The 13,784-nt window shown below is 41.2% G+C and overlaps 2 protein-coding genes across 6 annotated transcripts in view; both read right to left on the reverse strand.

The window, feature by feature from the left end:
* EEF1B2 (eukaryotic translation elongation factor 1 beta 2) overlaps nt 1–13,784 on the reverse strand; it is a 954,602-nt gene that overhangs the window by 554,987 nt on the left and 385,831 nt on the right. The window contains exon 1 of one of the 3 annotated variants that reach the window (XM_050750901.1): nt 7,528–7,537. The exons of the other annotated variants lie outside the window; for them this stretch is intronic. The gene's annotated coding sequence lies outside the window, so the exon portion shown is untranslated. Of the gene's footprint in view, nt 1–7,527; nt 7,538–13,784 lie in introns of those variants that run through there. 3 annotated transcript variants of the gene reach the window in all.
* The window catches only part of PARD3B (par-3 family cell polarity regulator beta), a 1,099,140-nt gene that overhangs the window by 11,517 nt on the left and 1,073,839 nt on the right, over nt 1–13,784 (reverse strand). The gene's annotated exons all lie outside the window — the stretch shown is intronic.

Raw genomic sequence — 13,784 nt, forward strand, 5'->3', positions numbered from 1 at the left:
CCTATCAGATGGTCCTAAAAATGGTCCTGCTAGAAATAAAGATGTTCTTTGAAACCAATGAGAACAAAGATACGACATACCAGAATCTCTGGGACACATTTAAAGAAGTGTGTAGAGGGAAATTTATAGCACTAAATGCCCACAAGAGAAAGCAAGAAAGATATAAAATTGACACCCTAACATCACAATTAAAATAACTAGAGAAGCAAGAACAAACATATTCAAAAACTACCAGAAGGCAAGAAATAACTAAGATCACAGCAGAACTGAAGGAGATAGAGACACGAAAAACCCTTCAAAAAATCAATGAATCCAGGAGCTGGTTTTTTGAAAAGATCAAAAAAAAATCGATAGACGGCTAGCAAGACAAAGAAGAAAAGAGAGAAGAATCAAATAGATGCAATAAAAAATGATAAAGGGGATATCACCACCAACCCCACAGAAATACAAACTACCATCAGAGAATATTATAAACACCTCTATGCAAATAAACTAGAAAACCTAGAAGATATGGATAAATTCCTGGACACATACACTCTCCCAAGACTAAACCAGGAAGAAGTTGAATCCCTGAATAGACCAATAACAGGCTCTGAAATTGAGACAATAATTAATAGCCTACCAACCAAAAAAAGTCGAGGACCAGACTGATTCACAGCCGAATTCTACCAGAGGTACAAGGAGGAGCCTGGTACCTTTCCTTCTGAAACTATTCCAATCAATAGAAAAAGAGGGAATCCTCCCTAACTCATTTTATGAGGCCAACATCATCCTGATACCAAAGCCTGGCAGACACAACAAAAAAAGAATTTTAGACCAATATCCCTGATGAACATCAATGCAGAAATCCTCAATAAAATACTGGCAAACCAAATCCAGCAGCACATCAAAAAGCTTATCCACCATGATCAAGTGGGCTTCATCCCTGGGATGCAAGGCTGGTTCAGCATATGCAAATCAATAAACGTAATCCAGCATATAAACAAAACCAAAGACAAAAACCACATGATTGTCTCAATAGATGCAGAAAAGGCCTTTTACATTCAACAACCCTTCATGCTAAAAACGCTCAATAAATTCGGTATTGATGGAACGTATCTCAAAATAATAAGAGCTATTTATGACAAACCCACAGCCAATATCATACTGAATGGGCAAAAACTGGAAGCATTCCCCTTGAAAACTGGCACAAGACAGGGATGCCCTCTCTCATCACTCTTCTTCAACATAGTGTTGGAAGTTCTGGCCAGAGCAATCAGGCAAGAGAAAGAAATAGAGGGTATTCAATTAGGAAAAGAGGAAGTCAAATTGTCCCTGTTTGCAGATGACATGATTGTATATTTAGAAAACCCCATTGTCTAAATCTCCTTAAGCTGATAAGCAACTTCAGCAAAGTCTCAGGATACAAAAATCAGTGTGCAAAAATCACAAGCATTCTTAAACACTAATAACAGACAGCCAAATCATGAGTGAACTCCCATTCACAACTGCTTCAAAGAGAATAAAATACCTAGGAATCTAACTTACAAGGAATGTAAAGGACCTCTTCAAGGAGAACTACAAACCACTGCTCAGTGAAATAAAAGAGGACACAAACAAATGGAAGAACATTCCATGCTCATGGATAGGAAGAATCAGTATCGTGAAAATGGCCATACTGCCCAAAGTAATTTATAGATTCAGTGCCATCCCCATTAAGCTACCAATGACTTTCTTCACAGAATTGGAAAAAACTACTTTAAAGTTCATATGGAACCAAAAAAGAGCCCGCATTGCCAAGACAATCCTAAGCCAAAAGAACAAAGCTGGAGGCATCATGCTACCTAACTTCAAACTATACTACAAGGCTACAGTAACCAAAACAGCAAAGTATTGGTACCAAAACAGAGATATAGACCAATGGAACACAACAGAGCCCTCAGAAATAATACCACACATCTACAACCATCTGATCTTTGACAAACCTGACAAAAACAAGAAATTGGGAAAGGATTCCCTATTTAATAAATGGTGCTGGGAAAACTGGCTAGCCATAAGTAGAAAGCTGAAACTGGATCCCTTCCTTACACCTTATACAAAAATTAATTCAAGATGGATTAGAGACTTAAATGTTAGACATAAAACCATGAAAACCCTAGAAAAAAACCTAGGCAATACTATTCAGGACATAGGCATGGGCAAGGCCTTCATGTCTAAAACACCAAAAGCAATGGCAACAAAAGCCAAAATTGACAAATGGGATCTAATTAAACTAAAAAGCCTCTGCACAGCAAAAGAAACTACCATCAGAGTGAACAGGCAACAGGGAGAAAATTTTTGCATCTACTCATCTGACAAAGGGCTAATATCCAGAACCTATAAAGAACTCAATCAAATTTACAAGAAAAAAACAAACCCCATCAAAAAGTGGGCAAAGGATATGAACAGACACTTCTCAAAAGAAGATATTTATGCAGCCAACAGACACATGAAAAAATGCTCATTATCACTAGCAATCAGAGAAATGCAAATCAAAACCGCAACGAGATACCATCTCACACCAGTTAGAATGGCAATCATTAAGTCAGGAAGCAACAGGGGCTGGAGAGGATGTGGAGAAACAGGAACACTTTTACACTGTTGGTGGGACTGTAAACTAGTTCAACCATTGTGGAAAACAGTGTGGCAATTCCTCAAGGATCTAGAACCAGAAATACCATTTGACCCAGCCATCCCATTACTGGGGATAGACCCAAAGGATTATAAGTCATGCTGCTATAAAGACACATGCACGTGTATGTTTATTGCAGCACTATTCACAACAGCAAAGACTTGGAACCAACCCAAATGTCCATCAATAACAGACTGGATTAAGAAAATGTGGCACATCATGGAATACTATGCAGCCATTAAAAAGGATGAGTTCGTGTCCTTTGTAGGGACATGGATGCAGCTGGAAACCATCATTCTCAGCAAACTATCGCAAGAACAGAAAACCAAACACCGCATGTTCTCACTCATAGGTGGGAATTAAACAGTAACAACACTTGAACACAGGAAGGGGAACATCACACACACCGGGGCCTGTTGTGGGGTGGGGGCGGGGGGAGGGATAGCATTAGGAGATATACCTAATGTAAATGATGAGTTAATGGGTGCAGCACACCAACATGGCACATGTATATATATGTGACAAACCTGCACGTTGTGCACATGTACCCTAGAACATAAAGTATAATAATAAAAAAAAATGGTCCTGCTAAAATAATTTCCTTATGAGGGGATGAGAGGCTTTTAAAGTGAGTGCTGAGAACAATTAGAAAAGACAATTATGAGAATAATGTAGAGGGGGAAATCTTTTGGAAGGCAGAAGCTGTCCTGTGCGGCCACAAAAAAGTCATGCAATCCATTTGAATGATGCCTGCGTATCTCTACCCCATGGTCTGTTTATCCACAGAACAGGCTTTGTTTAAAGAGAATGGCAACCAAAGCACCAAATCGCCCTAACTCGATAGGCCCCTTGCATCATCTCTCTCTTTCTATTGTAACAGTGGTCCTAGAATTTCAGTATGTAAATACTGTGGATTTCATCTGGTCATCATGTAGCAGACAACAGTTCAATTCCAAGGTCAGACTTTTGGGGCTAACAAGTTCAACGGTGTAGGGTCGCGATCTCCTCCTGCCCCTTAAGAGAACCCACTACACAGTTTCCTGCCCAAGGTGCTACCTGGAGACAGAACACTTTAGGGGCAAAATACACGGTTCCACTGTTCATGAAGTCCGCTTTTCCTATATTTTAGATTATACATATATTTTAGAGTAGCACATGCAGTGTTTGCAGTAGATATTAATGCATCACGTCCATGTCTTTACCTGACTTCTTTCCCCTCCCATTAATTTCTAAAGCCTGTGCAATAGGAAGATTTTGATGTAAACTACCTATTTTCATTAGATCATTAGAATCCCTCTTCACCAAGGGCAAGGAGTACAACGAAGGAAACTTAAACACTTCCATCTTCATGCCTGTGTGTGTGTGTGTGTGTGTGTGTGTGTGTGTGTGTGTGTATGGGTGTTGTGGGAGAGGGCCTCCATGTCATGATTTCATTAAAACACGGGAGAATCCTGCCATGGCAGTTGTCTTACTCTGAAATTCAGAAGCAGAAATGTAAGTGCTGGGAAGAGTGCCACTCTACTTGATGGGCTCAATAACCAGCTTCAAAGGTTGGGTTTAGAATTGCAAAGATTCAAAGCCTGCTGAGCACAGCAGCATGTTCCCAAGTGCCTACAGCAAGTTAGTTTCCATCCTAAGTATTTCCTCCATTTAACGGATTTATTCCTCATAACAATGTTACCAGGTAGGTATTATTATCATCCCTGGCTTTCAGATGAGGAAACTGAGAAGCAGAGATGTTAAGTAATGTGATCAAAGTCACAATGGTAGTGGCAGAGCCCAGTTCAGCCCAGGCAGACAGACTCAGGGGCCACATGCCTGACCACCAAGTTAGACAGTGCAATCTCTGACCTTACTTGCTTCTCATCAGCTCACATGGTGCCTGCTGGCACCAGGTGAAAGAAATTGGTTTATATTTGGAAACACATTTCTAAAAAACAGGATCTAATGCACTAAAAAGATAGACTTTTTTTTTTTTTTTTTTCCAGTGGGTACTTTGGCCGTTAGCAGCCCAAGAATCTGAAACTGCTGATGGCGCTTGCAGAAAGAGCACAAACAACATTCCATGTGGGAAGTTTCACTCAGAGACCTTGAGGTGCCTTTCTTAAGGAAAGCAAAGTTTCCTATTGCCCTTTATGAAAATCAAAACAGGTATTTGTATGGTTCTGTTTGGAAGACCGTGTGTTCCAGGTCTAGTACCTTGAACGTTGGCAACACTAAGAATCAATTGAGTCTTTATTAAATAACACAGATTCTGGGGTTGCAATGCCAGAAAAAGGTCTGAAAGGGGTCTGGGAGCCTACATTTCTCTCAAGGGCCCAGGTGATTCTGATGCAGGTGGAGCTGGCACCTAGCTTTAAGGAATCCCTTTGGCTATGGGGGGTTTGTAAGACATGTAACCTGCTCTGCAAATAACCTGGAATATAAATATAAGTCAGTTATCCTGAGCATCTGAAGAGATAAACAAGAGGAAAGATACAGAGCTAACAGCCTTGGAAAGTGTTCTGGAAACAGACATTCCTCTGATGCTGGCTTGTCAAGAGTGGGCAAGTAAGCAGAAGGTTGGTCTAGAGAGGGCATCTGGAGCCTGATCATGAACGATCTTGAATACCAGGGACAGCACAGGAAGGATTAAAGAACGTGATTTTGGTGGGGAGGGGCCAAGATGGCCAACTAGAAACAGCTGTGGTCAGGTACCCACTGAGAAGAATGAAAATGGCAAGTGAATCCTGCACCAGCAACTGAGGTATGCAGGTTCTCTCACTGGGACTGACTAGGTGGTTTATATTTGGAAACACATTTCTAAAAAACAGGATCTAATGCACTAAAAAGAGAGCAAGGAAAAGCAGGGTGGTGTGACAGCCCACTTGGGAGCCACATGGGGCAAGGGAAGCTCCCACCCCCAGCGAAGGGAGGCAGTGAGTGACTGTGCTACTTCATCTGGGAAACCATGTTTTTCCCACCGTTCCATGCAACCCATGATCAGGACATCCTACTCATGAGCCCATGCCATCAGAGCCTTGGGTCCCAAGCACACAGCTGTGTAGATTCTTGGTGGCCACTTGGCTGCAGACTGCTTAAGACTACTGAGTTTCTGCGGGAATTCTATTTTTCCCCTGCTGGTGCCAAGGAGACTGGATGGTTTGGACCCAGGAGGAATTCCCCACAGTGCAGCACAGCAGCTGTGGCAGATCGTGGCCAGACTGCCTCTTTAGGCTGGACCCTGATCCATCCCTCCTCACCAAGTGTGTATTCCCTGCAGGAATTTAAGCAACTCCAGCTAGGGTTTTAGGGACAGAACTCTGAGCTTGCTGGGACTGAGCCCCTGAGAGGAGGGGCGGCTGTGATCTCCATGGATCAGCAGATGTAATCTTCCCGCTGCTGGCTCTGAGGAATCTGGGCAGTCCGGACAAGTGGGATTTCTCCTAGCACAGCACACCCCCTTCACCAAGGGGCAGCCAGAGCACTTCATTAAGCGGGTCCCAGATCCCATGCCTCCTGACTGGCTGAGACCCTCCAACAGAGGTTCCTAAACAACTTACACAGGAGCATTCCTGCTGGCATCAGGTCGATGCCCCTCTGGGACAGAGATCCTAGAGAAGAGGGAGCAGGCAGCTATCTTTGCTATTCTGTAGCCTCCACTGGTGACACCTCCAGGTGCGGGAGAAACCCAGGTGAATAGGGTCTGGAGAGGACCCCTACAGAAGAGGGGCTTGACTGTTAAAAAAAAACAAAAACAAACACACACACACACAACTAAAAGGAAGCAACAACAGCACCACCAACACCACCAACAAACCCCCTCCAACAAAAACCCCATCCAAAGGCCAGCAGCCTCAAAGATCACAGCTAGATAAACTCACGAGGAGCAGAAAGAATCAATATCAACAAAAAAAGACACTGAAAACTTAAAAAGCCAGCATGCCTCTTCTCCAAACAACTGTAACACCTCTCCAGCAAGAGCACAGAATTGGGCAGAGGCTGGGATGGATGAACTGACAGAAGTAGGCTTCAGAAGGTGGGTAATAATGAACTTCACTGAGCTAAAGAAGCATGTTCTAACCCAAAGCAAAGAAGCTAAGAACCATGATAAAAAAAATTACAGGAGCTGTTAACCAGAATAACCAGTTTAGAGATGAACATAAATGCCTGATGGAGCTGAAAAATAACACAAGAACTTCACAATGCAACCACAAGTATCAATAGCTCAATTGACCAAGAGAAGGAAGGAATTTCAGAGCTTGAAGACTATCTTGCTGAAATAAGACAGGCAGACAATATTAGAGAAAAAACGAAAAGGAATGAACAAAATCCCCGAGAACTATGGGATTATGTAAAAAGACTGAACCTACAACTAATTAGAGTACCTGAAAGAGACAGGGAAAACAGAACCAAGTTGGAAAACATACTTCAGGACATCATCCAGGAGAACGTCCCCAACCTAACAAGGCAGGGCAACATTTAAATTCAGGCAATCCAGAGAACCCCAGTAAGATACTCCATGAGAAGATCAACCCCAAGACACATAATCATCAGATTCTCCAAGGTCAAAATGAAGGAAAAAATGTTAAGGGCAGCCAGAGAAAGAAGGGCCAGGTCACCTATAAAAGAATGCCTATCAGACTAAGAGTGGACCTCTCAGCAGAAACCCTATGATATGGTTTGGCTGTGTCCCCACCCAAATCTCATCTTGAATTCCCATGTGTTGTGCGAGGGACCCAGTGGGAGGTAATTGAATAATGGGGCCAAGTCTTTCCCATGCTGTTCTCATAATAGTGAATAAGTCTCATGAGATTTGATGGTTTTAATAATGGGAGTTTCCGCACAAGCTCTCTCTTTTTGCCTGCTGCTGTCGGTATAAGACATGACTTGCTCCTCCCCCCTCCTTGCCTTCCACCATGATTGACAGGCTTCCCCAGCCACATAGAACTGTAAGTCCATTAAACTTCTTTCTTTTGTAAATTGCCCAGTCTTGGGTATGTCTTTAACAGCAGTGTGAAAATGGACTAATACACCCTACAAGCCAGAGGAGACTGGGGGCCAATATTCAATATTCTAAAAGAAAATAATTTTCAACCCAGGACATCATATCCAGCCAAACTAAGCTTCATAAACAAAGGAGAAATAAAATCCTTTCCAGACAAGCAAATACTGAGGGAATTTGTCACCACCAGGCCTACCTTGCAAGAGCTGCTGAAGGAAGCACTAAATATGGAAAGGAAGAACTGGTACCAGCCACCGCAAAGCACACTGAAGTACACAGACCAATGACACTATGAAACAACTAAATCAATAGGTCTGCAAAATAACCAGCTAACATCATGATGATAGGATCAAATTCACACATAACAATATTAACCTTAAATGAAAATGGGCTAAATGCCCCAATTGAAAGACACAGAATGGCAAATGGCAAGTGGCATTGAGTCAAGACCCATTGTATGCTGTATTCAAAAGACCCATCTCATGCACAAAGACACATATAGGCTCAAAATAAAGGGATGGAGGAAAATTTACCAGGCAAATAGAAAGCAGAAAAAAAGCAGGAGTTGCCATCCTAGTTTCTGACAAAACAGACTTTAAGCCAAGAAAGATAAAAAAGACAAGAGTATTACATAATGGTAAAAGGATCAATTCAACAAGAAGAGCTATCTTAAATATATATGCACCCAATACAGGAGCATCCAGATTCATAAAACACGTTCTTAGAGACCTGCAAAGAGACTTAGACTCCCACATGATAATAGTAGCAGACTTTAACAACCGATTGTCAATATTAGATCATGGAGACAGAAAATTAACAAGGATATTCAGGACTTGAACTTGGATCTGGATCAAGTGGACCTGATAGATATCTAGAGAACTCTCCACCCCCAAACAACAGAATATACATTATTTTTGGTGACACATGGCACTTCCTCTAAAATTGATCACATAATTGGAAGTAAGACACTCCTCAGCAAATGCAAAAGAACTTGAAATCATAACAGTGAGAGACCACAGCACAATCAAATTAGAACTCAAGATTAAGAAACTCACTCATGGCCAGGCGCGGTGGCTCAAGTCTGTAATCCCAGCACTTTAGGAGGCCGAGATGGGCGGATCACGAGGTCAGGAGATGGAGACCATCCTGGCTAACACGTTGAAACCCCGTCTCTACTAAAAATACAAAAAACTAGCCGGGCGACGTGGCGGGCGCCTGTAGTCCCAGCTACTCGGGAGGCTGAGGCAGGAGAATGGCTAAGCCCGGGAGGCGGAGCTTGCACTGAGCTGAGATCCCGCCACTGCACTCCAGCCTGGGCGACAGAGCCAGACTCCGTCTCAAAAAAAAAAAAAAAAAAAAAAAAAAAACCTCAAACCCACACAACTGCATGGAAATTGAGCAACCTGCTCCTGAATGACTCCTGGGTAAATAATGAAATTAAGGCAGAAATCAAGAAGTTCTTTGAAACCAGTAAGAACAAAGAGATAACATACCAGAATTTCTGGGATGCAGATAAAGCAGTGTTAAGAGGGAAATTTATAGCACTAAATGCCCATATCAAAAAGCTAGAAAGATCTCAAACTGACACCCGAATATCTTAAGTACAAGAACTAGAGAACCAACAGTGTAAAAGTGTTCCTATTTCTCCACATCCTCTCCAGCACCTGTTGTTTCCTGACTTTTTAATGATTGCCATTCTAACTGGTGTGAGATGGTATCTCATTGTGGTTTTGATTTGCATTTCTCTGATGGCCAGTGATGATGAGCATTTTTTCATGTGTCTGTTGGCTGTATGAATGTCTTCTTTTGAGAAATGTCTGTTCATATCCTTTGCCCACTTTTTGATGGGGTTGTTTGTTTTTTTCTTGTAAATTTGTTTGAGTTCTTTGTAGATTCTGGATATTAGCCCTTTGTCAGATGAGTAGATTGCAAAAATTTTCTCCCATTCTGTAGGTTGCCTGTTCACTCTGATGGTAGTGTCTTTTGCTGTGCAGAAGCTCTTTAGTTTAATGAGATCCCATTTGTCAATTTTGGCTTTTGCTGCCGTTGCTTTTGGTGTTTTAGACATGAAATCTTTGCCCATGCCTATGTCCTGAATGGTACTACCTAGGTTTTCCTCTAGGATTTTTATGGTATTAGGTCTAACATTTAAGTCTCTAATCCATCTTGAATTAATTTTCGTATAAGGAGTAAGGAAAGGATCCAGTTTCAGCTTTCTACTTATGGCTAGCCAATTTTCCCAGCACCATTTATTAAATAGGGAATCCTTTCCCCATTTCTTGTTTCTCTCAGGTTTGTCAAAGATCACATGGCTGTAGACGTGTGGTATTATTTCTGAGGACTCTGTTCTGTTCCATTGGTCTATATCTCTGTTTTGGTACCAGTACCATGCTGTTTTGGTTACTGTAGCCTTGTAGTATAGTTTGAAGTCAGGTAGCGTGATGCCTCCAGCTTTGTTCTTTTGACTTAGGATTGTCTTGGAGATGCGGGCTCTTTTTTGGTTCCATATGAACTTTAAAGCAGTTTTTTCCAATTCTGTGAAGAAACTCATTGGTAGCTTGATGGGGATGGCATTGAATCTATAAATTACCTTGGGCAGTATGGCCATTTTCACGATATTGATTCTTCCTATCCATGAGCATGGTATGTTCTTCCATTTGTTTGTGTCCTCTTGTATTTCACTGAGCAGTGGTTTGTAGTTCTCCTTGAAGAGGTCCTTTACATCCCTTGTAAGTTGGATTCCTAGGTATTTGATTTACACTGTTGGTGGGATTGTAAACTAGTTCAACCATTATGGAAAACAGTATGACGATTCCTCAAGGATCTAGAACTAGATGTACCATATGACCCAGCCATCCCATTACTGGGTATATACCCAAAGGATTATAAATTATGCTGCTATAAAGACACATGCACACGTATGTTTATTGCAGCACTATTCACAATAGCAAAGACTTGGAATCAACCCAAATGTCCATCAGTGACAGATTGGATTAAGAAAATGTGGCACATATACACCATGGAATACTATGCAGCCATAAAAAAGGATGAGTTTGAGTCCTTTGTAGGGACTTGGATGCAGCTGGAATCCATCATTCTTAGCAAACTATCACAAGAACAGAAAACCAAACACCGCATGTTCTCACTCATAGGTGGGAACTGAACAATGAGATCACTCGGACTCAGGAAGGGGAACATCACACACCGGGGCCTATCATGGGGAGGGGGGAGGGGGGAGGGATTGCACTGGGAGTTATACCTGATGTAAATGACGAGTTGATGGGTGCAGCACAGCAACATGGCACAAGTATACATATGTAACAAACCTGCACGTTATGCACATGTACCCTACAACTTAAAGTATAATAATAATAAATAAATTAAAAAAAAAAAAAAAAAACTAGAGAACCAAGAGCAAACAAAGCCCAAAGCTAGCAGAAGACAAGAAATAACCAAGATCAGACCAGAACTGAAGGAGATAGACATGAAAAACATTAAAAAAAATCAAATCCAGGAGCTGGTTTTTTGACAAAATTATTAAAATAGACCACTAGCTAGACTAATAAAGAACAAAAGAAGAATCAGACACAAAAAACGACAGAGGGGATATCACCACTGACCCTACAGAAATACAAACAACCATCAGAATGTTATAAACAGCTCTATGCAAATAAACTAGAACATTTAGAAGAAATAGATAAATTCCTGGACACATAACCCTCCCAAGACTGAACCAGGAAGGTGAATCCCTGAATAGACCAATGGGCTCTGAAATTGAGGCAGTAATAAATAACCTACCAACCAAAAAAGGCCCAGGACCAAATGGATTTATAGCTGAATTCTACCACAGGTACAAAGAGGAGCTGATACCATTTTTTCTAAAACTACGCCAAACAATTGAAAAGGAGGGACTTCTCCCTAACTAATTTTATGAGGCTAGCATCATCCTGATATCAAAACCTGCCAGAGATGCAACAACAAGAGAAAACTTCAGGCCAATATCCCTGATAAGCATCAATGCAAAAATCCTCATTAAAATACTGGCAAACCAAATCCAGCAGCACATCAAAAAGCTTATGCACTACAATCAAGTCAGCTTTATCCCTGGGATGTAAGACTGGTTCAACATATGCAAATCAATAAATGTAATTCATCACATAAACAGAACTGAAGACGAAAACCACATGATTATCTCAATAGATGCAGAAAAGGCCTTTGATAAAATTCAACATTCTTTCATGTTAAAAACTCTCAATAAACTAAGTATTAATGGAACATACCTCAAAATAATATAAAGCCATTGATGACAAACCCACAGCCAATATCATACTGAATGGGGAAAAACTGGAAGCATTCCCCTTGAAAACTGGCACAAGACAAGAATGCCCTCTCTCGCCACCCCTATTCAACATAGTATTGGAAGTTCTGGCCAGGGCAATCAGGCAAGAGAAAGAAATAAAGGGTATTCAAATAGGAGAGGAAGTCAAACTGTCTCTGTTTGCAGTTGACATGATTCTATATCTAGAAGACCCCATCTAGAAGATTCATGCAATTAGCCCACTAGAAACCTATTTAATACATGCATTGGGAAACCTGGCTAGCCATATGCAGAAAATTTATACTGGACCCCTTCCTTACACCTTACACAAAAATTAAGATGGATTAGAGATCTAAATGTAAAACCCAAAACTATAAAAACCCTAGAAGAAATTTAGGCAATAGCACTCAGGACATAGGCACAGGCAAAGATTTCATGACAAAAACATCAAAAGTAATTGCCACACAAGCAAAAATTGACAAATGGGATCTAATTAAACTAAAGAGCTTCTCCACAGCAAAAGAAACTATCATCAGAGTGAGCAGACAACCTACAGAATGGGAGAAAAATTTTGCAGGCTATTCATCTGACAAAGGTCTAATATCCAGAATCTATAAGGAACTTAACAAATTTACAGGAAAAAAACAATCCCATTAAAAAGTGGGGAAAGGACATGAACAGACATTTCTCAAAATACGACATTTATGTGGCCAATAAACATATGAGAAAAAAAAGGCCAACATCACTGATTGTTAGAGAAATACAAATCAGAACCACAATGAGTATACCATCTCACGCCAGTCACAATGGTGATTATTAAAGTCAAGAAACAACAGATGCCAGTGAGGCTGTGGCGAAAAAGCAATGTTTTCACACTGTTGTTGGCAATGTAAATTAGTTCAACCATTGTAGAAGACAGTGGCAATTCCTCAAAGACCCATAACCAGAAATACCATGTGACCCAGCAATCTCATTATTGGGTATATACCCAAAGGAATAGAAATCATTCTATCATGAAGATATATACACGTGTATGTTCACTGCAGCACTATTCACAATTGCAAAGACATGGAATCAACCCAAATGCCCATCAATGACAGACTGGATAAAGAAAATGTGGTACATATTCACCATGGAATACTACGCAGCCATAAAAAGGAATGAGATCACATCCTTTGCAGGATGTGGATGGAGCTGGAAGCCATTAGCCTCGGCAAACTAATGCAGCAACAGAAAACCAAACACCGTATATTCTCACTTATAAGAAAGAACTGAACAATGAGAACACATGGATACAGAGAGGGGAACAACACACACTGGGGCCTGTTGGGGTGGCAGTGGGAGGGGGAGCATCAGGATAAACAGCTAATGCATGCAGGCGTTAATACCTAGGTGATGGGTTGATAGACGCAGCAAGCCACCATGGCACATGTTTATGTAACAAACCTGCATGTCCAGCATGTGTATCCCAGAACTTAAAAGACTAAACCTGAGAAAAGAAAACCAACTGAGTTAACAACAAAGAGTGTGATTTTTATTCAGTAGGATTAGCATCATGGGGGTGATGTGGATTATCTGTGGGACAGCTCTACTTGGAGGTTCCCTAGGCACCTCAACCTTATGAGTACAAAATTAAACAAATCACCTCTCCCTAAACCTGCTCATCCTCCAATGGTCCCTTTGGAGAATGTCATGATTCATGTAGTTAGCCCAGTAGGAAGCTAGACTTCTCTCATCCCTGCTCCAGTCATACATCTGGTTCTAGCAAATATTCTCTTACTATTCATGGCTGTCCACTTTCACTGCTGCAGTCTTGATTTAGGCTCAAATCC

The sequence above is a fragment of the Macaca thibetana genome, chromosome 12 (assembly GCF_024542745.1).
Source record: "Macaca thibetana thibetana isolate TM-01 chromosome 12, ASM2454274v1, whole genome shotgun sequence".
Classification (NCBI taxonomy): Eukaryota; Metazoa; Chordata; class Mammalia; order Primates; family Cercopithecidae; genus Macaca; species Macaca thibetana.